This window comes from Martes martes (assembly GCF_963455335.1).
Source record: "Martes martes genome assembly, chromosome: 3".
Lineage (NCBI taxonomy): Eukaryota > Metazoa > Chordata > Mammalia > Carnivora > Mustelidae > Martes > Martes martes.
In genome coordinates this window covers 113,217,573-113,245,055 of record NC_137890.1, presented here as the reverse complement: position 1 = coordinate 113,245,055, position 27,483 = coordinate 113,217,573, and positions in this window count along the sequence as shown.

Sequence of the window (27,483 nt, the reverse complement as noted above, 5' to 3'; positions counted from 1 at the left end):
ATCATGCCAAAACAGGCCATATTCCCCAGCCATCTTTCTTTTTTTATGCCCCATGACTTCTGGTGTCCTGATGTTCAAGATGATGTTGATGTGAAATGTATAGTGTATAAGCCATGTATAGTAGATTACCAATGGCTATGCGAGCTCCTTGGGAGGATGGAAGTCCTTGAGTTCCCAAGTTCATGTCTAAGCTCGGCCCCCATAAACTAAAGATAAAGGAGATGCATGTTTTAAAAATGGTTCTGTTAGGTCCTTTTCATAGCCCATTAACCTTTAGTGAGGCTACTTAGCAAGGTAGAACATTGCAAAATGGTCACATTGGTCAAATCCAAGAGAGGTTTATAAGAGTTGCCCTCATTACCCCATGTTAGTAGATCAATGGTGAAAGAGAACATATAAGACATGGAATCCTGAGAGTTTTGTAGGATTCTCAGTGGTCAGGGAGTAGTATTACTGTTGTGCTCAGGAAACTTCTTTTTGTTCAGGAGCCTATAGCACCACATGTCAGACACTCTCCAATTTATTTGTTCAACTTCAGGAGTTCTTGGCCAGCCGAGAGGTAACAGACTGTTAATAGTGAACAGGAGAAAGTTAGGCAACATAGGAATTCTGCACACAAGATAGTTTGGAATGTAGGGGAAAAATGTGAAGTTTACTTGCAAGGAGGAAGTTCAAAGTTAAATGATGGAAGCTTTGGTGTTTTGTTTTGTTTTTTTAACTTTATTTCACAGCCAGATCACAAGCAGGCAGAGAGACAGGCAGAGAGCAGACTCCCTGCTAAGCAGAGCGCCCGATGTGGGGCTCGATCCCAGGACCCCGAGATTATGACCTGAGTCAAAGGCAGGGGCTTCACCCACTGAGCCACCCAGGTGCCCCAGCTTTGGTGGGTTTAATGAGGATCACATACCTAAAAGTTTTTAGAAAAATGCAAGAAGCTGGATGAGGTAACAATGATATTTTTAATCCACAGTAAGCCAAATTCAGGTATTTGAGACCATAATCTGGTTTGGAGAAGGAGGTAAATATATTCAGTCCTCATGTAACTTGCTAAATTCTGCCACCTGTACAAATAGAGGATTTTCTTCAGGATGGCTAAAAATTGCTGCTTGGCACAGCTATTCTGTGGAGCCAAGAGAAAAAAATCTCTTTTGTTATTATTATTATATTTGCTTTCCCACATAGAATCAATTTGTGGATTGCATTAACCACAGGATATAATTCTATTATTTCTACCAGAAACTTTCCCATCTGACCAAGACAATTGCAAATATGCTAAACTTGCTTTAATGAAAAGTCATTCTTTACATAGCTTACATCGACATAAGATGACAAGTCACTCACCAGATAAAGGGTTCTTTGTCTGAATCAAACAATAAGCCAGCTCTTCCACAAAAAAAGTCATTCTATTCTGAACTGAATGCGTTTTCAACTAATGTTGCATTCAGGACCAAAACCAAAGGAGGCCCATCTGCTAGGAAGGCCAAAATCCCATTGTGTGGTGTGTCAGTCTAGTCTGTTATGGAAACGGTCACTCTAAAACTGTTTGCAATTTAAAAGTGCATACTGAGAATTATGTTAACCTCTATTGACTGACTTCTGTTAAATGCGCCATTAAGAATCCAATTTACCCTGGCTTCCTCTAAAATGTTGTACTCAGGGCATTCTGATAGGTACATTATGATGGTCAATTGTCATAGGCTAAAAGTCAGTACCTCATTAACTCAAACACACCGAGCAGTTGTCCCCAGTTTTGATAGGGACTCTTTTGCCCCGGGACTATGGGAGCACTGATGGAATATAACCTCATATGATGATTTGAGAGGTGTCAGGCTGAGTCCAGGGGTAAATGCTGATTGAACAAGGCTGAGAGACACTAGATGGTGAACTCTGACAACACTCCTTACAAATCTGGCTCTGCATCTTCTGCTTAGAGTGAAAATTTACAGAGGTTAGAACCTGAGTGTCAAGTCAGAATGGGATGATGAATTAGGTCAATTACTACATGGTAGACATGCAAGTCACGCTCGTGCTTGGTAAATATAACATATTTTTTAATTACTTTTACTGACACATTTATTTTCTTTTGTCATTTAAATCATCACAGAATTGTTAATGGAGTAACAACTTAAAAACAAACAAAAAAAAACACTTCAAGAGGCAAAATGTTTATCTGGGATCAAAGAATCACAATTTGGGGTACACAGATTTGGGTAGAAACCTGAATAGTGTTCCAATTACAGGAGATAGGCTCAGGGTTTTTATGGCAAAATGAAAGGAAAATTAGGTAAGTCATTTTAAAGAAAAGTTCATTGGTACTGCAAGGGCTTGGTTTATAAATCATTGATTGGTCTGGCAACATGGTCACTAAGCAGAAGTTCATTTTATCAGTTCTCCCAAATAGGACATTCTTGTTCTTGCTGACTTCTTGGAATGTCAGCAGTTTGACCCAGTTCAAATATTCAGAAAACAGCACAGGCAAGTAGTTACTCTGAAAAGGCTACTCGAGCTCCATTTTAAAATGGCTCCACTTAGGCTTTTCACAAAAGTTACCAATTCACTGGTTAACTGCAACTTTATTTTCTTTCTTTAAAAGTATTTCTTTAGCATATATTTTTTAAAGATTTTTTTTTTTAATTTATTAGAGAGATGGATAGAGAACACAAGTAGGCAGAGCAGCAGGCACAGGGAGAGGGAGAAGCAGGCTCTCTGTTGATCCTGGGATCATGACCTGAGCCAGAAGCAGCCACTTAACCAACTGAGCCACCCAGGCACCCTTCTTTAGCATATTATTGAAAAAATATTCCAAAAACATCTTTGCTAATATTTTCAGGTCCTTTTCCTAATCTTGTCTTTTCAATGATTACAGTGATGAGATGAAACTGCCCCCTCCTAATATTGCTCCTTAGGTTAATTTCAGCTAACTCATTTTTTTGAAAAGCAGATTTTGAAAACCATTTTCAGTGCAGATCTACATAAACTGAAGTCAATGTGGTTACTCATCACATTTTGTGAAGTGAAAATCTGTCTTCTTCCTGAGTTACTTGGACCACTATTAAAACTCTCATTAGAATTTTCTTGCTTTTTTTTCCAAAACAGAATTGAAAAATTATTGATCACACCTTCAACCTCTTCCTTAGGGGTGATTGCAATTTATTTGGAAACTTCTGATAGACCTGATTTCACAAATTTTTAGTCATTTTAGTTTCTTTGTTTCTTTATTACCTGGAGGTACTAATTTGAAGGCAAACTAGTGTCTTAGAAAAAGTACTAATTTTAAAATATACAACTTTGTTTTGAATTTCAACTCTGGCTCTTATTGGCTTTGTTACTTCCATTGAGGCATTAAGCTACAGTGTTTACAGTTGGATTTTGAGAAAATAATAATAATAACAACAATATTGTTCTAAGTGAAAATATTTTTTATCCAGTAGAGAGCAATTCTATTAGTAGTGGCTACTGAGTACTCGATACCTAGAAAACCTGGAGAAGGATGGGCAAATAAACCTAGTTGGAATGCCTCTGGTCATTCAGTGCTCATTGTGCAAATATTGAGGCTGAACTGTGACAGGAGTTCTGTTCTTTAGAAATTGGTTGCACCCTGTAACACCTCAAAATGCATGGCAAGTAGCTTAGTTCTTCTGCAAGAACACTAACCAATCAAGAAGGAATAAGAAAATCTGTGGAAGAAAAAAAAATACCACTTTTCATAGATTCCATTATTAACCAGATAATGAAATAACTCTTGGTTTTGGTATTAAAGCATAAAAGAAAAAATTTGATTAGGTTATGGAAACAAATATGCCAGGTTTCAATTTACTATCTCTCAGCCCCAAATCGATCCCTCTTCAACTGCTATGTGATCATAGAGGTAGTCTTTGTAAATATTTTTCCCACCAGATGCCATGATATTAAGCCTTGCCATTTAGAGGGGCTAAGGGGCCATGGAGGGGGAAGCGTTTGGTTTTTGGTTTTGGGTTTTTTTTTTTTTTCTTTTTCTTTTTTGGTTCCAATGTTTCTTGTTGGTCAGCTCCTTGCAGCATTCAACTTTACACAATGTTCTACTGCTGCAGAATGCAATTTCTCTAGTGTTAGCCTCCTGCAAAGTGTGGCTTTCTCCAACATGTAGAGCACAGTTTCTTGAGTGCTGGTTCTTGTAGACTGTGGCTTTTCCAGATCTTGGTCCCTACATAATGGGGTGACCAGCAGGGCCTAGCGCCCAACAGGTTTCTCTAGAACTTTCTCCAGTGCATCCATGATGGACTGCTGCTGGTGAAGCACCTCCGCTTGGATGACCTGTCCCAGTGCCACTTATGTGACTTCACAGCAAGTTCTGAGGTGCAACACCTCTCTGACCATAGCTTCCCTTTCCTGACCATTCATAGGGCAGATTTCCAGCACAGCCCACCAGCTGGGCTCCTCAGCAAATTCCCCACCATTCAGAGGGGTCTGGCTGAGCCCATTCCAATGAGTCTGGATCTCAGCCCTGGTCCGGCAAGCGTAGGGTGATTAGCCCTTCCTTGGACATTCTATCTCAGCATTATGGATAGTAGCTTCTCACTACATCCATTATTCCTCTACTTCTTATACTTTAACAATCCCTAGTCAATTCCTTATTACTCTACTCTACTCTCCTATTATTAATTCTTTAAATTTTCCTGTTGAGGGGTGCTTAGGTGGCTCAGTCTGTTAAGTGTCTGTCTTCAGGTTAGGTCATGATCTCAGGGACCTGGGATTGAGCTCCATGTCAGGTTCCCTGCTTAGCAGGGAGTCTGCTTCTTCCTCTTCCTTTTCCCTTCCTTTGCTCCTCCCCCTGCTTGTGCTCTCTCTGTCCCTCTCTCTCTCAAATCAGTCAATAAATAAATATTTCCCCGTTGAAACTGCTGTGTGATTTCTATTTCTTAATTGGACTTAGACAGATACAATAAGCCTCCTACTTTACCTTATCTTTGATTGAAACCATTATGGAACATCAATAGACCTTCTGAAATCTTGGTTAGTGAATATAAATAAGAATCCCAACAAATTTTGAGTATTTTTTCATTCATCGATAATTATTAAAATAATTGAGAACTAATTTGGATATCGTTTTGGAAAGGTCATCTACATTTTTTTTTAAAGATTTTATTTATTTATTTGACAGAGATTACAAGTAGGCAGAGAGACAGGCAGGGGGAGGGGAACAGGCTCCCTGCTGAGCAGAGAGCCCAATGCAGAACTCGATCCCAGGACCCTGAGATCATGACCTGAGCCAAAGGCAGAGGCTTTAACCCACTGAGCCACCCAGGCGCCCATGGAAAGGTCATCTAAATTTTAAAAGGTAGAACAATCATCAGTGTTATTATTTACCAGAGCTATTTTATCGCTATACATACCCACTCTGAATGTAGCTAGGGCCATTTGATGAATGAATCTGTTATTATTTTGCCAGTTGAAATTTACCAACAACCATAAATCATTAAAATTTGAAGAACAGTTATATGGATTTAAAAATTTGTATGTTTTATCTGAGTCCTAAAAGTATGAATTATTTAGTAAATAAATTAGTCATAAAATCTTTCTGATTAAAGTATAAAATACTATTCCCTTATCCTACTTTTCTAAATAAAGCTAATTCCTGCTCAGTCCATGCTTTTAAAAAAATGTGGTCTTAGTTTATCAGTGTGTAGCTCTATCATACATACTGTAATTAGGTTTAATTATTTTTAAATTTGTCTTCTAAGTCATTTTTGCTACTTCTTTGAGTATTTGTTTTCTGAGTAAGGACAATCTCTTTGATCTTTGTCATACATCAGTTCTTCTGTCTTTGAAATATAAATGGTAGTTAAATTAAAAACATATGGTGGTTTTATGAAAAATAGTTGAAGTGAATATTGGAATGAAAAACCTTTAACTGAGAAAAGAAGTAAATATTAGTCTGTGATGCTGTGCATAGTAACAATCAGCTCTATAATTTCTGACTCAATACTTGGTGTACACAATGAAGTTACTGAGCCAATAGAAATTTGACAGTTTGACAATTTTTAATATACAGTTGACCCTTGAACATCATGGGGGTTAAGGACACCATCCCCACCCCCATGACCTCTATGGTTGAAAATTCACATATAACTTGAGACTCATCAAAAACTTAACTACAAACAGCTTACTGTTGACTATAAGCCTTACCAATAATGTACACAGTCAATTAACACATATTTTCCATGTTATATGTATTATGTATTGTATTTTTACAATAAAGTAAACTAAAGTCTCTGCCTTTGGCTCAGGTCATGATCCCGGGGTCCTGGGATCGAGCCTCACATCGTGCTCTCTGCTCAACAGGGAGCCTGCTTCCCCCTCTCTCTGCCTGCCTCTCTGCCTACTTGTGATCTCTGTCTGTCAAATAAATAAATAAAGTCTTTTAAAAAAATTGTAAGGAAGAGAAAATACTGCACTGTAATTACCAAAAAAAATCCATATATAACTAGACCCATACAGTTCAAACCTATGTTATTCAAGGGCCAAGTGTAGTTTTGGCATTTGCATTTACTTTAATTCTTTTATCATTAATGATAATCAAAATATGTATGATGTGTGTTAGGTATTGGTTGAAATATTAACTATTCTATTCCTCTCACTATCTTTCATAGTATTATATTCTAACTAAACAACTAGCTTAGTCTTGTGCAATAAATGAGAATTTTATAAATAAGTCTTTATTCTTTCAAAATATCTTTTTTATGTTATTACAATATTATTGACTATATCCCTTATGCTGCACCTTTCATTTATGTGACTTATTTATTTTATAACTGGAAGTTTATACCTCTTAATCCTTTTTGGTCTCTCAAAATATCCTTAATATGTTATTATCTTTTGATATGAAAAAAAAATAAAAAGGAAATGGTAGAGCTGTATTTGCTTAAACCACCAAATAAGATTTTCATTGCAATTGAAAATGTCAGCTACAGAAATATGAAGCGTAGATCTCTAGCTATTTTATCTCCACTGACCACCTTCCCATAAAATATTTTTCATTAATATAAAGGTGAAGTCAATAAGTGTGAATTCCTCCACAATTGCTGGATGAGAAAATCCTGGACCATTAAAACAGTGATAAGGGACAATGAGAGTTTCCTCTTCACTGCTAATTTCTTCATAGTGCCACTCACAGCACTGTAAGAACTTTGCTTTTTCTGCTCTTTTCTGTTTTGGGTAATATATCTCACTGAATTACTTTGTTCATACTGTTGCTTTCTAGCAGCTGACAAATAAAAGGAGCGTTTGTTTCTTTGTTGGAGTCCAGGTAATGGACACCACATTTATGCTCAGTTGTGGCTATTGCATTTCAGAAGTATGTTTATGTGAAAGAGATGCGTAAAAGAGTGTTATAGGTGGAGGCTTCTGCAATCTCTTCTCTAAGTTTTTAATTAAGGTACTTATATAATTCTGCTTTCATTTACTGTATATGACTCTTTTAGGAAAGAAGGCAATGTTTAATTCATTACAATCTAACTTCTTATTTTTCCATGCCATGAAATTCCACTCAATAAATTGAGCCTCTTTGGAATCATATATTGCCTATTCCAAAGGGAACTTTTTAGTCCATATCTCAATTATACTCTCCCTCCTTTGATACTTTGCCTGTTTAACCACTGTTCCTCTGAATATATATATATATTCATAAACATATATTTATATATAATATTTATATATAAATATATGTTTATGAATATATATATTATTTACTGTTGGATTTCAGAAATTGAACTATTATGTGTTTTTGGAGATTTTCTTCAAATTTATTATCTTTGGCTTTGAAATCTGTAAGTTTCACTTTTCCAACAAGTTTGAGAAGTTTGGGACCTTTGTTTCTTCAAATATTTTCCTGCTTTTTTCTCTTCCTTTTTGAGAACTCCAGTTACCTGTATGTCAGACTGTTTGATTTTGTCCCATTGATAACTAGTTCTGTTCATTGAAAAAAAACTAAAGCAAAAGTAAAACCTTTTTTGTCTCCTCTTCAGACCATGTAACGATTAATCTCATCTATATTCAGATTCATTGACTCTTTTCTCTGTTGTCTCTAATCTGTTCATTAACCATTGATTTAATTTTTTATTTCAGGTATTTTCTTTTTAGCTCTAAGTTTTCCATTCCGTCCTTTCATATATATTATTTTATTTGAAGATATTTCTTATCTCTTTACTCATTATAGGCATATTTTCCTCTACTTCAATGAGCATGATTATAATAGTCACTTTAAGTTCTTTATTGGATAATTTCAATACTTGGATGTCATTTTAGGGTTAATTCAACTGTTTTCTTCTTCAGGAAACCTTCTTTAACCCCAGCTGGGTTGATGTAAACTCCTTTCTGCTCTCCAAGAGTTCAGAATACACTTCTTTCTTATTTTTCATTATATAAAATTAAAATAATGTGTTTACATGCCTAAGTTCCCAACTAGATTGTAAAGTTTTCAAGAACTTTTCATCTCTATATTTTCCTCTATGCTCCTCCTCATTTCTAGCATAGTAATTGGAAAATAGTATATATTAAATAGATGTTTGCTTAATTAAATGGAATTTATGGAAATAGTGTGGCTCATTATTAAGATAGAACATACTGGAAAGCAAGAACTGGAGTTTGGGTCTCAGTTTTGTACACCAGAAACTAAATTTGGTTACTATATCTAAAGTTAGTCAAATTTTGGGAACTGATTTATACTATCCAATATTATAATAAATTGATGCATAAATTAGTATCTATTGGTTAAAAGACAGTATGACACATCACCAAAATCAAACAAAGCAAGGGCAAAAATGAACTATTGGGACTTCATAAAGAAAAATGTTTTTGCACAGCAAAGGAAACAGTCAACAAAACCAGAAGACAACCGACAGAATGGGAGAAGATATTTGTAAATAACATATCAGATAAAGGGCTAGTATCCAAAATCTGTAAAGAACTTATGAAACTCAACACCCAAGAAACAAATAATCCAATCAAGAAGTAGGCAGAAGACATGAACAGACATTTCTGCAAAGAAGACATCCAAATGGCCAACAGACACATAAAAAACTGTTCAACATCACTCAGCATCAGGGAAATACAAATCAAAAACATAATGAGATACAACCTCACACCAGTCAGAATGGCTAAAATTAACAAGTCAGGAAACGACAGATGTTAGCGAGGATGCAGAGAAAGGGGAACCCTCCTACACTGTTGGGAATGCAAGCTGGTGCAGCCACTCTGGAAAACAGCACGGAGGTTCCTCAAAAAGTTGAAAATAGAGATACTCTATGACCCAGCAATCACACTACTGGGTATTTACCTTAAAGATACAGATGTAGTGATCTGAATGGGCACCTGCACCCCAATACTAATAAAAGCAATGTCTACAATAGCCAAACTATGGAAATAGCCCTGATGTCCATTGACAGATGAACGGATAAAGAAGATGTTTTATATACGTATACATATGTATATGCATGTGTATATATACACATAATGGAATATTATGCAGCCATAAAAAATTCTTACCATTTGCAATTGACATGGATGGAACTGGAGGGTATTATGCTGAGCGAAATAAGTCAATCAGAGAAAGACAATTTTCATATGATCTCACTGATATGTGGAATTTGAGAAACAAGGCAGAGGATCATAGGGAAATAGAGGAAAAATGAAACAAGAAGAAACCAGAGAGGGAGACAAACCATAAGAGACTCAATCTCAGGAACCAAACTGAGGGTTGCTAGAGTGGAGGAGGCTGGGAGGGTTGGAACGGCTGGGTGATGGACATTGGGGAAGGTTTGTGTTGTGGTGAGTACTGTGTATTATGTAAAACTGATGAATCACAGACCAGTACCCCTGAAACAAATAACACATTATATGTTAATAATTAAAAAAGACAATAATGAATATGCCTTTCTAATGATTAAATCATGTCTTCTTTGCAGAATATAGTATTTCTGGTATTGTGGGTCTGGGAAATGAACTTTGTAATCAAAATATTATTACCTGTAGTAAAATAAATGTAGTTATATTAAAGGATAATTCATTTAAAGTAAAAACTTTGTAAACTATCCTTACCGCTTGAGCTGGTACAATCTGAGCATGAACCTGCTTTCTACATGTTCTCCCTTGGATAGTTCTAGATAAATACAGAATACAGGTATCTTTCTTTTTAAACTCACACATTTCCCCCCCCCCACATCCTTGGAGAACATCTTTTAAACTTAGATTCATTCTTTCTTCAGATAGATTATAGGTTTAATAAAATGTTTCTGAGTTTCTATACTCATTAGTCACTTTATTTGAATTTTAATAAAACTCAGCTTTTAACAAGATTCCCCTTTCCCTGAGTTGATTTCAAGACAGTTAATTATCCTCATCCATTTATATGTAATTTATTATAATTAGTTTAGCCCTAAAGCTAACATTATTTCATAGTACTGAAGACATTTTTCTTTAGTCCTTAAACAACTATGTAAGTTCTTAACTAAATGATAAACAACTTAAAGGTATGTATTCATCCATCCATCCATCCATCCATCCATTCATCCTTCTACCTATAACCCACCCCCATTATACACTGAGAGCCAGGCAATTTTCTAGCTGAACCAGAGATACAGCCGCTGTTGTCATAGTGCTTCTTATGGTCTACTAAAAAAAAAAAAAAAGTGTTAAATAGTGGAAAATAGAAGTGTAGTGAGTGTTACAAGAAAGGAATTCAGGGAGCTTTGAAGAAATACAACAACCTAACTAGAAACAACCTAAACTAGAAATCATAAAAGGTATTTCTGAGAAAGTGGTACTAACTTGAAAGCTGGAGGATGAGCCAAAGTTAGCTGAAGAAGAGACTGGTGGGAGGAGAGAGAGGCATGTTTTAGAAACTGAAAGGAGTTCAATTTTATTGGAGGAGAATACAAAAAGGAGAGTTAATGGAGATGAAATGAGAAAACAGAAAATAAAGGTATTTCTTTGAAAGATTCTTAAAATATGTTTTTTAGGACTGAAACCTCATTGTGTTTGAAGAATAGTTATTACTTTTTAATATAGATTATTTGAAAGACAATTTAAAAAGGAATATAATCCTATTATCCAAATAACTTCTGTTAGTATTAAAACAAACAAAGCTACATGTTCAAATAAATATCCTAAGTATCAGGCTTATTTATCTGTACTTAACATTTATGATACCTCATTTTAGACAGTCAACATTGCTTTTTACTTTTTTTGTCTTCCTAAGTAGAGTAGAATCCTAAGAGCAAAGACCTTGGTTTATGCGTGCTCTCTCTCTCTCGCTCTCTCTCTCTCTATATATATATAAATGAAGGAAAGGATCAGTGAACTTTTAATTGAGCCATGTCTCTTAAGTTTTCAAGTTTGAAAACCATTGATTCATTTGGATATCTAGCAAGTTAACATCTTTCTTTCTTTCTTTCTTTCTTTCTTTCTTTCTTTCGTTCTTTTTTAAAGATTTTATTTATTTATTTGACAGACAGAGATCACAATTAGGCAGAGAGGCAGGCAGAGAGAGAAGGGAAGCGGGCTCCCTGCTGAGCAGAGAGCCTGACTCCAGCTCCGGCTGGATCCCAGGACTCCAGGATCTTGACCTGAGCTGAAGGCAGAGGCTTTAACCCATTGAGCCACCCAGGTGTCCCAGCATATTTTTTATGTATAGCTCTGGTTACTGAATTTAACCAAAAAGTAAATACAATACTTCTGAAAAAATGTAGCTCTTTCTATCACATCAGAGGGTGATTGATTGATTGATTGATTGATTTTCAGATTTTAAAAAGCAGTTTGATTGTTTTTAGGTAGTGACCATCTATGTTGCTCAGGAATAGTTCATAATTGAGATCTGTTTGCCTTGACTTTTCAACAGAAACAAGTCTTCATAGCTGTTGAGACCTTGGGTATAGAAGCTCATACATTTCAAAGTTTGTTCCACCACTTCCCGCTTTGTGATCCTGTTCATGTTACCTAAATGGTCTGATCCCTAGTCTTGCCATCTGTAAAGTAAGGATATTATTATCTGCCACTACTGTTGCTGGAAGAATTAAAAGAGAAAACATTTACTGAATCCTTAACACAGAAAGATTAAGACATTAGATATTATTATCATTTATACTGTTTTCCTTACTTAGGAAGTTGGAGCATTGTTAGAGAGTGGTGGCTTGGGAATTTATTCACTGACCTGTTGCTTCTCAAGGATGATGAGGTAATATATATTTAGATTACCATAGAAAGTAAATCAGCATTGAATACAATAGGTAGTCACAGTGTGAAAAAGAGACCAGTCTTATCAGTTGGTAAGGGAAGAGATTAAGCTGTTGTATGCGTGTGCATACCTGCACTGATGTATCTACATACATTCTTACGTATGTACATACACAACCAGCCTATAAATCTCATTAGGAAAACACTACTGTTCCCCCCTCTGAATGTTTCTAAAATGTTAGGGTTTTATTTTATTATTTCTTTACTCTTATAGAATACGCCTCATATTCATTTTCATTTTATTTAATCTATATTAAAAGATTTGTGGAATATAATACACAGAGACTGCACTTTGAGCCACCATAGGATTGATTCTGGCCGAGTGTAAAAATGAAAGCAGAATTCTTCATTGGTTCTAGTGATGCCTGATTATTCTAGAATCTGTCTGAAATGGAATGCCTTTCTTTCTTTCTTTTTTTTTTTTTTTTTTTTTTGTGGTCAGTTGTGTGGTTGAAAGAAGAGGCAGCTGCTTGAATGGTGAGATTTCAGAAGGTCCCAGTACCGTTTCTCACTATCTTTTCATCGTACTTGAAATCGGAGGACTGTTTTGAATGGGTAGATCTTTGCATTTTTCACAGATTACTTCAAGAAATTCAAACGTCATGGAAAGAATAAGCATTGTTTTTATTACCTTTTCGAAGTAGTTTCCAAGTAGTTGTTTTCTGATTACTTTCTAATGGCAAAGCAAGTCTGGATGCACCTGCTAAACTAATAGGTAAAGACCTGGTAACTTTTAGAATCCCATCTTTAGTATTCTGGTAGAAGGAATGAAGAAAGTGAAGATATGTCTATATCTATATCCAAATCTATATCTGTATCTACAACTCTATCCATCTATATATGTATATTCAATCTCATGCTTTAATTTTGAATCCACTGACCATACTGCTATTGCCTTGAAAGAAAAACATCTTTTACAGTGTGTGTCAATATATATTTTTTCAAATCTAAAATGCATTTTATTCCACTTATGTTTGTTACTGTGATTATGTCTCTGTTATAGAATCATAAATGATTTTAACTTTTTCACTAGGCTTTATAAATTTTCTAAATTTCTAAAAATGCTAACTACATGTTTGTTTAATTAGAAATAAGTAAATTAAGAAAATGCCCACTGGATTTCAACCCACACATGTAATTGACTTGTAGCTACCTAATTCCCCTGATCAATTATGAAACAACCTGTGCCTTAGAAAAATTGGAATGGAACAAAATAAAGCTATTCTAAGTTAATACAGGTGACTGGATATCAGCCACAGCATCAACAAAGTCAGAAAGAGAATTGATAAAATGCAAAGTTGATGTTAGTTCTGATGATTTTAACTTCGCGAAATAAAACTTAAGGGAAAAATCAAGTAATTTCCTAACTCCAATTTTAAAGAGAGGAAAATAAAAAACCTTTTACTAAACTTCATACAGAAATGAGTCAGAAATCTTTAATTCACTCCAACAAACATTTAATCTGTGTCTACCCTCTACACTCTAGATATAACAACATGCTTAAGATTCAAATAAGAAATCAAGTATCATGGAGCAAGTGTTTTAAATAAACAGAACACGTCTAGGAGCATGTAAGCCAAAACTACTGGAGGTTTATGCTGCAGAGTAAGATTATAGATGATGGTTCTTCTCATTTTGCTTATTTGTCTATTCTCAAATTTGTACTGTGTTATGTATTTGTGTGTATGTGCATATGTGTGCCTGTCCCTTATAAGACTTTACCATCCACATTGATCCTCATTCTCCTTTGTAAACTTTATTTCTGTTTCCTCTTTCCACAATTTTTCTGCCCTCTGAATAATAGCATATTTATGGGAAGGAGCATTTTGTACATCATTTTTTTACTCTATTTCTCACTCTTGCTAATGGCCTACTATTGCCAATCTAAATACCCCTTGCTTCAAACAGCCCACAAGCTGTGTGAAGACCTCTCTGACACTGAATTTCTATACACTTGTTTCTCTCAGTGATGGGCATTTTGTGATAAGGTGTCTTGTATTCCTATTTTATTTACCCTATATGGTACTTTACATTTCAAAGCAATTGTACATAAATTATTTTGTCATTCTGTGGAATAGGGTAGATATGATTTCTATTTTAATATGTGGAAAAACAGCAGGATTAAATGACTTGCTTACATTTTTAAGGAGCCAAGACCAAGAATACAGGGTCTGACTCTTGATATAATTTTATTTTCAGTATATGGAGCTACACTAAGTTTACCTTTGCTCTTTGATGAAACTGTAAATTAACTCTATGACTGCAAGGACTCTTCAGACCTTAAGAATATAGTGAACACAATAGGTGCTCAATAAAATTAGTGATTGTTGAATGTTTTGACAAAGTCTATAAAGCAAATAAACACAATCAAAGCAAATTTCCTAGGTCATTGTTAACAGATAAACTTTCAGTATTAAAACCTGTAGGTCTGTTCTTCAAGATTTTATTTTAATATTTCATTTGTAGGTATTTGTATTTGTTTAAGATATAGAGAAAAAATCAGCATTTAGAGAAAGAAGACAACATTTTTATTCACCTGAAGGGAACATTTACTAGAGGAATGACTAATTGAGGGGGAAGGGGTAAAACTGGTAAAAACTCTTACTGGAATAGGAGAAAAGGAAGTCAGGGGAAGAGGAAAGCACCATGACATGTTGTGATGTTGGGTTTTGAATTTTTGTATATTTCGTATTTCTGGATTTTGTATGTTTCTGACAAGGATGGAGAGAACAGGATCTCACAGAGATAAGGCAAAATTTAATGAAGTTTGTAAGATACTGATGAGATCTTTGCCCACTGGTGGTTTCCAAAGTGAACAAAAATCTAGCTAACCAATTGAAGAATAGTAAAATTTCATGCTGAGTTCTAACACTTCTGTATGAGTTGGCTAGAGTGAGGAGCAAGGTGAACCATGGAAGAATAAATGTTTTTCTCATTGCAGCAAAAAATTAAATCTAGTTATGCAAACAATGATGACAGTAGAGCAAAGATACTGATGGATAAAAAAGCATATTGTACAACTCTTTCAATCTTTGTAGATTGTATAATCTTAAAATAATTTTATGTTATAGTGAGTAATTGAAATATATATATATATATATACATATATATATATATATAATACTGTTTATGTTTTGTACAAAAATAATAGTGGGTCAAAACATGTGCTTCATCTCCCTCATTCCTTGGATAATATCTTTTGGAAAGTACCTTCATCCATTCAGCACTTATGTATCAAGCACTGTATATACCAGCTCTAATACTAGGCCTTGGAGTTGTAATTGTGACATAAAGAGGCCTGAACTCAGGTCTGGAAACTGGGCAAAATATCAGTCTTTTTATTAGAGTGACCTTCTCAACCTCTTGATTACCCATCCTTGATGCAAATGCTTGGGAGATGCCCATATCTCTGAGTCTTAGGTATGCTACATTCTACTAACTATCTCCACAGTTTTCTGCAGCACAGGCATTCCTTCTTGCTGCTCAACATGATAATTAGACCCACCATGCTTCTGAGCAGGAAGTACGGCCACATTTCCTCTAGCAGTTCTTTTTTTCATCACCCCCATCACTACCCTGTGTTATATAGCAGTATCTCTTACTGGCATGGCTGGCTAAAACCAGTCATCACTGTGCTTCTAAAAATGCTGACCCTTTCTTACCAATGCATTTTGCACCTTGGTAATAGGTGATTCCTACAGGTTCTCCCATGGAATAAAGTTAGCTGGAGGTGGCCTGCTTTATGTAGTATGTCCACACTAGCATGCCACTTTTTGAGCCTTTGGATCTCATCTTCCATAGCAGTTTCAGCATTTCACTTAGTATGGACCATTACTAATCTTGCAAACTCCTGGTTCAAGGTGTTTATAATGTCTTTTGTCTTTTTTGTGTTTGTTTGTTTGTTTGTTTGTTATGTGATGGCTTTATTGAAATATAATTCACATACCATACAATTTACCTATTAATTCATTATCTCATATAATCCTCACAATAACCCTCACAAATGTTATTATCACTGTGTACAGGTAAGGAGATAATGTCTTAATGAAGTTGAATGAGGTCAACTGGGAAGGTCAGCTGAATGAGGTCATCTGAATAAGGTCAGCTGGGAAGTACTGGAACCTAAATTTGAATCCAGTATTGTTTGATTCCAAAGACCTACTGTACTTTTCTTAAAATATCTACTTATATAAAAATTGCAAACTAGGGGCGCCTGGGTGGCTCAGTGGGTTAAGCCGCTGCCTTCGGCTCAGGTCATGATCTCAGGGTCCTGGGATCGAGTCCCATATCGGGCTCTCTGCTCAGCAGGAAGCCTGCTTCCCTCCCTCTCTCTCTTTGCCTGCCTCTCTGCTTACTTGTGATCTCTCTCTGTCAAATAAATAAAATAAATCTTTAAAAAAATTGCAAACTAGTGCCCTCATTTCATTTATCTTTTTTTAAAGATTTTATTTATTTATTTGACAGAGAGAGAGATCACAGGTAGGCAGAGAGGCAGGAAGAGAGGGGTGGGGGGAAAGCAGGGTCTCTGCCGGGCAGAGAGCCCAATGCGGGGCTCGATCCCGGGACCCTGAGATCATGACCAGAGCCGAAGGCAGAGGCTTAACCCACTGAGCCACCCAGGCACCCCATGCCCTCATTTTAAACAAGCATTATTTTGGCTTCTCAGTCAACTCCCTCACATATGAAGTCATTATTATTATTAGTAATTCATATATATATATATATATTTTAGATTTTTAAATTTTTTATTAACATATAATGTATTATTAGCCCCAGGGGTACAGGTCCGTGAATCGTCAGGCTTACACACTTCACAGCATTCACCATAACACATACCCTCCCCAATGTCCATAACCCAACTACCCTCATATATATATTTTTTAAAGGTCACTTTTTGACAGAGAGAGAGCTCATGAGTAGGCAGAGCAGCAGGCAGAGAGAGAGGGGGACCCTGAAATCATGACCCAAGCAGAAGACAGAGGCTTAACCAACTGGGCCACCCAGGTGCCCCAGCAATTTATATTTATTTGTAGGAACATACAGTATTCAATAAATATGATTTACTTTTATATTTTGTTCTCATAACATATTTGAAAAGTGACTGGTTGGGAAATAAATTTTGCATGGGAAAAGTAAGATGTAAGATAGCCAACTGACCAGTTCAAGGTAAGAAAAAAATTAGCCAGTTCTGGGACTAAGAAAGGATGTATGTCACAAGCCTCTGACCAAGGACATTTTCTACAAGGGACATATGCTGCCTGCATGGGAGATTCTTGATGGGAATATTGCCCCTTATAGATAACACTCTGGAGAAATGTTTTCCGGAAATAGCAGAGGAAACTGGGGACCAGGGTAGACAGTCTCGGGGATACTACTGACTAAACTGGAACATGGCCAGCAGGCTGGAGGGCTTGTGAACTCTTAATCCAAGTGCAGCTTGAAGTGGCTGTGGTCTTTGTGCAGTTGAGGACATTAAAACCTGCCTCCTTGCAAAGACTTGGTCTGGAAGCAAGAATTCATCCACACACTTAACGGAAGCTTTCATGACTAAACCTGAGTCACTGTTGTTACCAGAAGAATTCAAAGATAGATGAATTGACATCTTTCAGTATCTTTTTTCCATTTGGCAAAAATGGACCAAAAGTGCATGTAAATAATTATAAATAAAACAAAAAGTCACAAGAGCTGCTAGTTAATATTTAATGACCAGTTCTCTGGCAGAAGTGCACATTCCAAAGATTTCCCAACCGGTCATGTTTACAATGCTATAAACTACAACAGCCCCAGCTTTTCTCTGAGGTTAGAACACACGCCAAAAGCTGATATTTCTCTACCTGAGAACTTTAAAAATGGTCTAAAAAGTCCATAGCTGGGGATGTGCTGGTTCCTTGTTGATGCTGTTGTTAGCCAGGAGAAGTTAGTAGCAAAAACCACCTTCTTGTTTATTACAGAAGATAATGGGAATCTATTTCAGAATAGATTGTGAAAATACTTGTTTTTGCAAGTTTTGTCAAAGAAGGGAGCATATGTCCAAGGAGGCCAAATCATTTCAAAATTTGGTATGCAAGCTCTTTGTTTCCCAAAAATTAAGAAAAGAACATGACCTTAAAGGAAATGAAAAAGCTCAACAGGAAATTGTGGACATTATATTATTCCGACATCACTTTTTAAAAAATTCAGATACTAAGAGTCATTAAAGAAATAAAACTAACATTTTTGTAGGTCTTAGTGTAAGGAATACTTTGCATATGTTATTGCATTTGACTCTGCTAAGTTTTGGAGGATTCGTGAAATGCTAGAGTAATAGGAAGTATCACTCTGAGGATGTCGGGAAGTGTGAAGCACTGGTGTTTGTATGGAGCAATTAAACCACCGAATCCTTTCCCAAGGAAGTCATAGTCTTGCATTCTTATAACAGCTGAGTTGGCTAAAGGATTCTTTATTTTAGCTTTATTAAATAGCACTGGGGCAAGGTTATCTATTTCTAGATGAATATGCTATATGTACACAGAACTGTGCCATATAGAGATCAAATTTTTAATTAGTAATTAGCATAAAAAACTATAAGGAAGTGATGAGGTTTATAGGAAAATACTTCCCAGTTACAAATCAAGAGATGAGAGTGCTATTGAGAGTAGCAATTAAAGCAACCTACATTTATTTAGTTTTTAGTTTGTGCCAAGAACTGTTTTAGGCTTTTTCTCTATTGCCCATTTAATCCTTTTAGCCACCCTCTGGAGGAGATCCTGTTGCTATTCCTGTTACACAGAAGAGGACACCGAGGGATTGAAGGGTTAAGTAACTTGCTCAGGGGCATTGAACTTCAAAGTGTAGTTGCTGGGATTCAAAACCTAGAAATCTAACTCTGGAGCTCATGCTACTAACTGGTCTGCTAAATTGCCTTTTGATTAGCAGCTCTACCCTTGCTAAGTGAGCGTGGTCAATGTTCTTTATTTTATTTTATTTTTTCAGTCTATTCAAATTATCTGATACCTGTTATTGCTATTCCCACAAAGTTGTTTTCAGGATTAACTGAAATAATATATTTAAAAGCACTTTAAAAGATAATGTGCTCTTCAAATGTGAGGTGATATTATTACATTGTATACAATGGTTAGTTACTCAGAGCAATGGTCCATTAAATGGTCAGCAATGAGTGCATTTGGTATACTAATAAACTGAACCACCATAATAGGCTTCTTTCAGATGTACACACATTAGTTCTTCCCAGAACTCATGAGCGAGTCAAGACTCAAACTGCCTCTGCACACAGTTATTTGGAGATACATAGGCATATTTCTGGAAACAGGGAGGAACTGCTGTAATTGTTTGCACATGCAGACATTGTCTCAAATTATGATTTTGCTATTTCAGAGATTCCCTTGTCATAACTACCAAAATGACACAAGCAGTACTTTTTTGTAATCTCCATATTTGACGCATGAAAGAAGACTTAATTCCTGTTTGAATAAACAACATAATAAGGTTATTGAGATTAGAGACCATTACTATATAAAATTATGTCTAAGTGGCAGATATAATTAACATTGGATTGTAATTACACTAATTACAAGTCACATTAAGACACTCCAGTAATGACAAAGTGAGAACCCTATAATTGAATGGAATAAGTAGGGAAACATGCTGCTCACACTAATTACCTAAATGAGCTAATATGTCTTCAGAGTGACAGTTTTGCTCAATGTTATTACGCAGACAAGGCAGTTGAGTGAGGTATTTTTGATATATATATATATCAAAATATATATATATGTATATATGTGTATATATATGTGTGTGTGTGTGTGTGTATATATATATATTTCAGAGCTTTTTTCTAACCTTGTTAAAAAAAAAAGAGCACATACGATCAGTATACTAAACCCAGGTACGACTTTAATCTTAGTGTGTGTGGACTGCACTTATCACCAACTGGTTCCTTGGACTTGCTAATGCTTTTCAATTTCCCCTCTGTCCTGTCTTTCCCAGTTTACCAAAATCAAGCAACTCCAGGTCACTGTGTAGTTTGCAGCATTGAGAACCATCATGTTGTGGGTTCTGAAGTACCAAACATGGCTTCCAGCAGCCTGGCTCCAGAAAGGCCCTGGAGAGTGATAAAATCTGAATTATTCAGAGCAATTAATACCAGAATAGCACGGGAACTCACATTTCAGCCTAAGCTGTTAAGTGAGAAGATAAAATAATACTGGAATATGAATTCATGGCAATGTAAAATTTTATTTTTTGTTGTTTCTTTTCCCTCCTCCAATACTTTTCCTCTCAATACCTCTGTCTGGGACACTGCTTGGGTAAGGGGAAAAAAAAAAAAAAAGGAAACAAAGTGAAGCTATTTAAAAGGAAAAGATTTTGTTTTTAAGACGGGGATATCACAATATGTAGGAAACAGAATTGATGTGCTTAAGTTGGTAAATAATGCTGGGTGCAACTTTTCTCTCTCTTGTGGTGGTAAAAAAAGGAAATGGTGTCAGACATGCCTTTGTCAGCAGGGCTTTCACACTGTTTCTGTACATTCCTTTTTCTTGTATTACTGCAAATGGGATTTCCTTCCCTTTGTCTAGAAATTCCAGTTTTTCCTCTAAAGAACCAGGTTTATGGGTTTCTAATACAAAGTAGTAAGCCAAGTATGCAAGGTTCATTAGTCCAAAGGTGGCAATTTGGCCCTCCTACTCTGTTAATATTTGGCATGTAACTCAGAAATAATGACCCTGTTCTCTTGAAAAACTCTACTTCCAGGGTTTTGCAATTCCTGCAATCAATCATATTTTATTTCAAAGTGAACTTTGTGTTGAATTTGAATTAGGGGTTATACTCAATTAATTCTGTACTTATACAAACTCATATAATCAAACATTAGGAGTTTACATAAGAGGATGTTGACTGAAATAAATAGTGTTGGAGTCTGGCCTTCTACTAATGGCCATGCAAGTCAGAGGTTAATGGATCTGGCAATTGTTCATCTAAGATGAGGAGTGGGGTGACTAAGATTTTATCCTCAGCACTGTCCTGTTCTCATTGATGATTTTGCAAGTTTCTTATACCTTTGTTTTCATAAGATGGCAATTCAATGGTTCTTTGCAACTTATTTTGAGTCCTTGTGGCCTAAAGCAGCTCAAGAACTTACTTCACTTTATGTCACTACCCCTAGGTAAAGAATTAGCCAAGTTGGCAGAGGAATCAGATACCCCAGACTAGGATAGACAAACTTTCTTTAAAAACCCTGTGTGTGTGTGTGTGTGTGTGTGTGTGTGTGTGTGTGTGTTACGTTATGTTATTTTATTTTATTTTTTTAACAACTCTTTAAAAATGTAAAAGCTGTTCACCATTCTTAGCTTTCTGGACTATAATCTTTTTGGACTGTAAGAGGCTACAGGTAGAATTTGTGCCACAGAGCCACCCCCTGTCCCAGACTAATGTAATTGAATATCTATCACATTGAAGAATTGGTCTTTAATGGAAACTAAATATAAAACTACTCAAATGAACTCTTCCTAACATATTGAAAAATATAATTTAGATCATAGATATTTAAAGTTATAGACTTTTTTTTTCTATTTATACTTGAGCAAGTTGCTATACTGGGCAGATCAAAGCTTAAGAAAGGAGAGACAGCTCCTATACAGGCCATGGGAGCAGGCTTGCTTGGGTCAGAAGCACAGCGAGGTGAGGAGGGCATCTGTCCAAGATTGGAGATGAGGGGCTGCTTATACACAGAGGGCTGATCAAATAAGTAACTATGTTAAGGATGAGGTGACCCAGGTATCAGAAGACAGTTACAAATATGGAAAGGAATAAAACCAAAAAGAACCTTTAGTTTTCAGTACATATAGATACATAAAGAAATATAGAATATACAGATATAAATATAGATGTAAATTATGTATACATACAAGCATATATATACATATAAGTGTATATATATATAAGCATATATATGTATACATACATATACACACACACACACAACAGACCTAGTGCCCAGATTGTCGCTTCATAATATCATGAACAGACCTAGTGCCCAGATTGTGGCTTCATAATATCATTTTCCACTGAAAGAAACCAATGCTCATAGGAGAAGTCGTTGATTCTAGCATAGCTGATTGAGGCAGGGCACGTATCAGTATAGAAGATCTTTCTTATTCCAGGAAAAAATAAAAAAGGTCACAGAATTATTGGGTAGATAATGTCAAACGATCCAGAAACCAGTTTGACCAGTAGACAAACCAGGGATAATTTTAGCATCAGAATGAAAGTGACAGTAACAGAATATTACTTATTCAAAAAGTTAGGAAACAGTTAATACATTAAAAGTTTGATAAAAGATGGGAAATACATGGTTTTAAAATATCTCCCCCCAAATACTCATTAATTAGAAAGGAGGCTAGGAAGAGTTATTTTATAGAGGAAAAGCCTGGCAGACCCCACCTTAATCACTGATCAAAGTGAGCATCATCAGTCATGGGACAAATCCAAATTGTATGCCGCCTAATAGGATGCAATTAGGAAAACATGGCATTACTCTTGTAATAGTCTCATAAAAAAACATAACTTGAATCTAATCATGAGGAAACGAGATAAACCTCAACTGAGCAATATTTTACAAAATAACTGGTTCCTAACTCTTCAAAAGCACAAGGTCCTAAACGTCAAGTAATGACTGAGAAGGATTCCTGTCTGATGAATAAAGAGATATGATAGCTAAATGCAACACATAATTCTCAACTAATTTTTTTTTTACAAAAAATATTGTGGGGACAATTAGCAAAACTTGAATGGGGCCTAAAGATTAAATGATAGTAATGTATCAAAGTTACTTTTCTTATTTTGATCATTGGATTAATTATGTTGGAGAATATCCTTGTTTGTAGGAAAAGCACATGAAAGATGATGGGCATTAGTTTAACAGATTGCTCTCAAATGGCTCAGAAAGCAGAAGTGTTTGTCCCATACTTCCAATTTTTCTGTAAATTTGTAAATGTTTTAAAATAAAAATAGCTTTAAAATTAGTTGCCTTATAAATATATTGGAATAAAAGTATAATTAAAATAAGCTTCCTAAGGTGTTTTCCTATAGGAAGACAACACTGTGGAGTACATAGAGTGTAAATTTTGAAATCTGTAAAATCTGTATTGGAATTTGGTTCAAAATGTAATAGCTGAATGATTTTGGCTAGGACACTTAAGTATCTTAAAAGTTAAATGCACGTGATATTATCTATAGTGTAGTGTTATTAATAAATTAGAGAAAGTTTATTTTTTAGTGGGCCAAATATAGTGCTTGGAACACAGAAGTTGCTCAATAGAAGCTAATAATAGTAGAGATAAACTGTAGTAATAATAGTAACAGTAATAATAATAATAATAATAGGAATGGTAGCAAAGAGAGTAGTATTGTCAATGATGTTAACAGTAATAGTGATGGTAGCAATAGACTTTTTACTACCATGGTAATGGTAGCTGTTGTTGTCACAGGCAACGTTATTATCATGATCATCATGGGTCCTCTCCAGCGGGGTTGGCCTGGGTGGCCTGCAATATGAAAGAGCTTCAGTAATCATAATCCATCATGGGAAAAGAAGTATCAGGCAAGAGGATGGGAGGGGAACAATTATATAGATGGAAAACATCCTTATTATGGAAGATGAGTCAATACCTAGAAAGGATCCATGACATTTTCATCCAATGATCCCACTTGCTTACTAAATTTGTAGAAAAACACTGGTCTCCACTCTTGCTTTCTCCAACACCATATAATTGCACCAATAGAGGTGTTATTCCTATACCTCAGTGAGGTATAGGACTATATTATACTGAGGTATAGGACTATCCTATACCTCACTAAGGTATAAGAATAGTATAGTAATAGGTATAGTAGAGCACACTGAGTTTAATCTTCTGAAGCTTACTCTGTCTTCAGGGTATTGTGTACATCAGAAGACATATCAGTGCTGAAGCCAGTTGAGTATCTTGAAATTGCCAAAACAGATCAATGTATGATTCTCCATATTCCTGCTTTGATCTATACATACATATATGTATGTATATATATTACTTTCATGAGACAGAGAGAGTGTGTGCACATGCATGTGAAGGAGTGGAGTAGGGCAGAGGGAGCAGGGAAGAGAGAAAGTTAAACAGGCTCTACATCCAGTGTGAAGCCTGACGAGGGGCTCAATCTCATGACCCTGAGATCATGATCTGAGCTGAAATCAAGAGTTGAATGCTTAACTGATTGAGCCTTGCAGGAGCCCCTAGACTTTAAACTCTAAGCAGGAATTGCCTCAAGTTCCTTTTTTATCCTCTAGGGTTCAATATGTTGTACTGCAGGGAATGGACCTCCAGCCAATGTTTTTGTGTCTAACAATATTATGCTTAAAGACCCTGCCAGAGATATCTCTCAACTTTGTTCTGGACCAATAATGATTTATAGTCCAGGTCCCTGTTTGAAAGTCCATTTATAAATATAACCACTTAAGAGTAGGGAAAATGAGGCCTAAATTGGGTGACCACTTTCTTCATCATATTTTCCCCAACACTTCCAGATATGTACAATCAAGTCTTCCAAATACAGATTCAATCTCCTGCCTGATTCTGAAGCATTTTTTACTAAATCAGGATATTTAATAAGTGCCTCAATCCCTCCAATCTGATGGGGCTTGGAATTAAGACTGGGAGGTGAACATTTGCCTTCATTGTTCTGACTGGCCTTCCTTTTGCTCTTCCTTTTGCTGCCAAGACACCTATAACAAGAGCCCCAGGAGCATTTCCCGTGAGGCTGTGCATCTTCATACCCCTTCTTTTCTCTTTCCTGTCCTCATGTTGGCTCAGTCCAAAGGCTTGGGTTTGCAATGGTTCCTGCTCTTTACTTTGGTTGAAGCTCAATCTCACAGTTGGAGTACTAGCGTTTTTTTCTTGCACAAGTGCTTTCTACCCAAAAGAAGAGTCCTGAACTCTGTACACTCCAGGCTGGTGATTAGTGCAGTATCACCTTTGATGAATATTTTCAAATAAAACTTCTTTCCACCATAAACTATAAAATATTTTTGAAATGTGGTCTGAATTAGAGTCCTTCATTGATGTTTAGTGCATATGCGTGTTCCTTTGGGATTCCTCTTACACCCACTAATCTTCTTTATCCTTCCTGCTCTTCCATTGTTTCTTAACCTCACTTCTGCCTGAGTGAGGACATTTACAGGCAAAGAGTGCTCCCATCCCTCAGTTTGCCACGGTTCTTGATTTTAAGGTACATTCTGGCACTACATAGTATTCCACCCACTGAGTGTTACTTTAAATGGCCTTACACCTGAGATACCACTTATGGAAACTACTAAGATGCTATTCCACATTTAAGTCCATCCCACGGCTCCAAACACAGTTAAGAACAGAGTTTTTAATTTCTTGAGGAATCTCCACACTGTTCTCCAAAGTGGCTGCACCAACTTGCATTCCCACCAACAGTGTAAGAGGGGTCCCCTTTCTCCACATCCTCTCCAACACACATTGTTTCCTGTCTTGCTAATTTTGGCCATTCTAACTGGTGTAAGGTGGTATCTCAATGTGGTTTTAATTTGAATCTCCCTGATGGCTAGTGATGATGAACATTTTTTCATGTGTCTGATAGCCATTTGTATGTCTTCATTGGAGAAGTGTCTGTTCATAGCTTCTGCCCATTTTTTGATATGATTATCAGTTTTGTGTTTGTTGAGTTTGAGAAGTTCTTTATAGATCCTGGATATCAACCTTTTGTCTGTACTGTCATTTGCAAATATCTTCTCCCATTCCGTGGGTTGCCTCTTTGTTTTGTTGACTGTTTCCTTTGCTGTGCAGAAACTTTTGATCTTGATGAAGTCCCAAAAGTTCATCTTTGCTTTTGTTTCCTTTGCCTTTGGAGACATATCTTGAAAGAAATTGCTGTGGCTGATATCGAAGAGGTTACTGCCTATGTTCTCCTCTAGGATTCTGATGGATTCCTGTCTCATGTTGAGGTCTTTTATCCATTTTGAGATTATGTTTGTGTATGGTGTAAGAGAATGGTCGAGTTTCATTCTTCTACATATAGCTGTCCAGTTTTCCCAGCACCATTTATTGAAGAGACTGTCTTTTTTCCACTGGATATTTTTTCCTGCTTTGTCGAAGATTATTTGACCATAGAGTTGAGGGTCCATATCTGGACTCTCTACTCTGTTCCACTGGTCTATGTGTCTGTTTTTATGCCAGTACCATGCTGTCTTGGTGATCACAGCTTTGTAGTAAAGCTTGAAATCAGGTAACGTAGAGCTTCCCTATGACCCTGCAATTGCACTACTGGGTATTTACCCCAAAGATACAGATGTAGGGAAAAGAAGGGCCAACTGTACCCCAATGTTTATAGCAGCAATGGCCACGGTCGCCAAACTGTGGAAAGAACCAAGATGCCCTTCAAAGGACGAATGGATAAGGAAGATGTGGTCCATATACACGATGGAGTATTATGCCTCCATCACTAAAGGATGAATACCCAACTTTTGTAGCAACATGGACGGGATTGGAAGAGATTATGCTGAGTGAAATAAGTCAAGTAGAGAGAGTCAATTATCATATGGTTTCACTTATTTGTGGAGCATAACAAATAACATGGAGGACATGGGGGAGATGGAGAGGAGAAGGGACTCGAGGGAAATTGGAAGGGGAGGTGAACCATGAGTGACTATGGACACTGAAAAACAACCTGAGGGTTTTGAAGGGGCGGGGGGTGGTATGTTGGGGGAACCAGGTGGTGGGTATTGGGGAGGGCACGTATTATATGGAGCACTGGGTGTGGTGCAAAAACAATGAATACTGTTACACTGAAAAGAAATTAAAAAAAAACAGTTTTAAAGCTAACTCCTCAAATTGATTCTAATTATGGGAAAATTATTTATTTAACCTCTCTGAGCCTGGTGGGCATAAGATGAGGGTAACATATAGGTAAAATGAGGGCTAGTAGTTCATACATCACAGGTTGTTAAGTACTGATAGTCACAGCTGTGTATCAATTGCTACTATATGAGAGCACTGTGCTAAATGTTTTACATACATTATTTCTAATTCATAGAATTATACAACGACGTGTACTGTATTCTCATTTTATAGATGAGAAAATTAAGGTTCAGTCAGTATGGTTAAGTAATTTGCCTTAGGTCATCACACTAAGCAAGTGGCTGAGCTGGAATTCAATTCT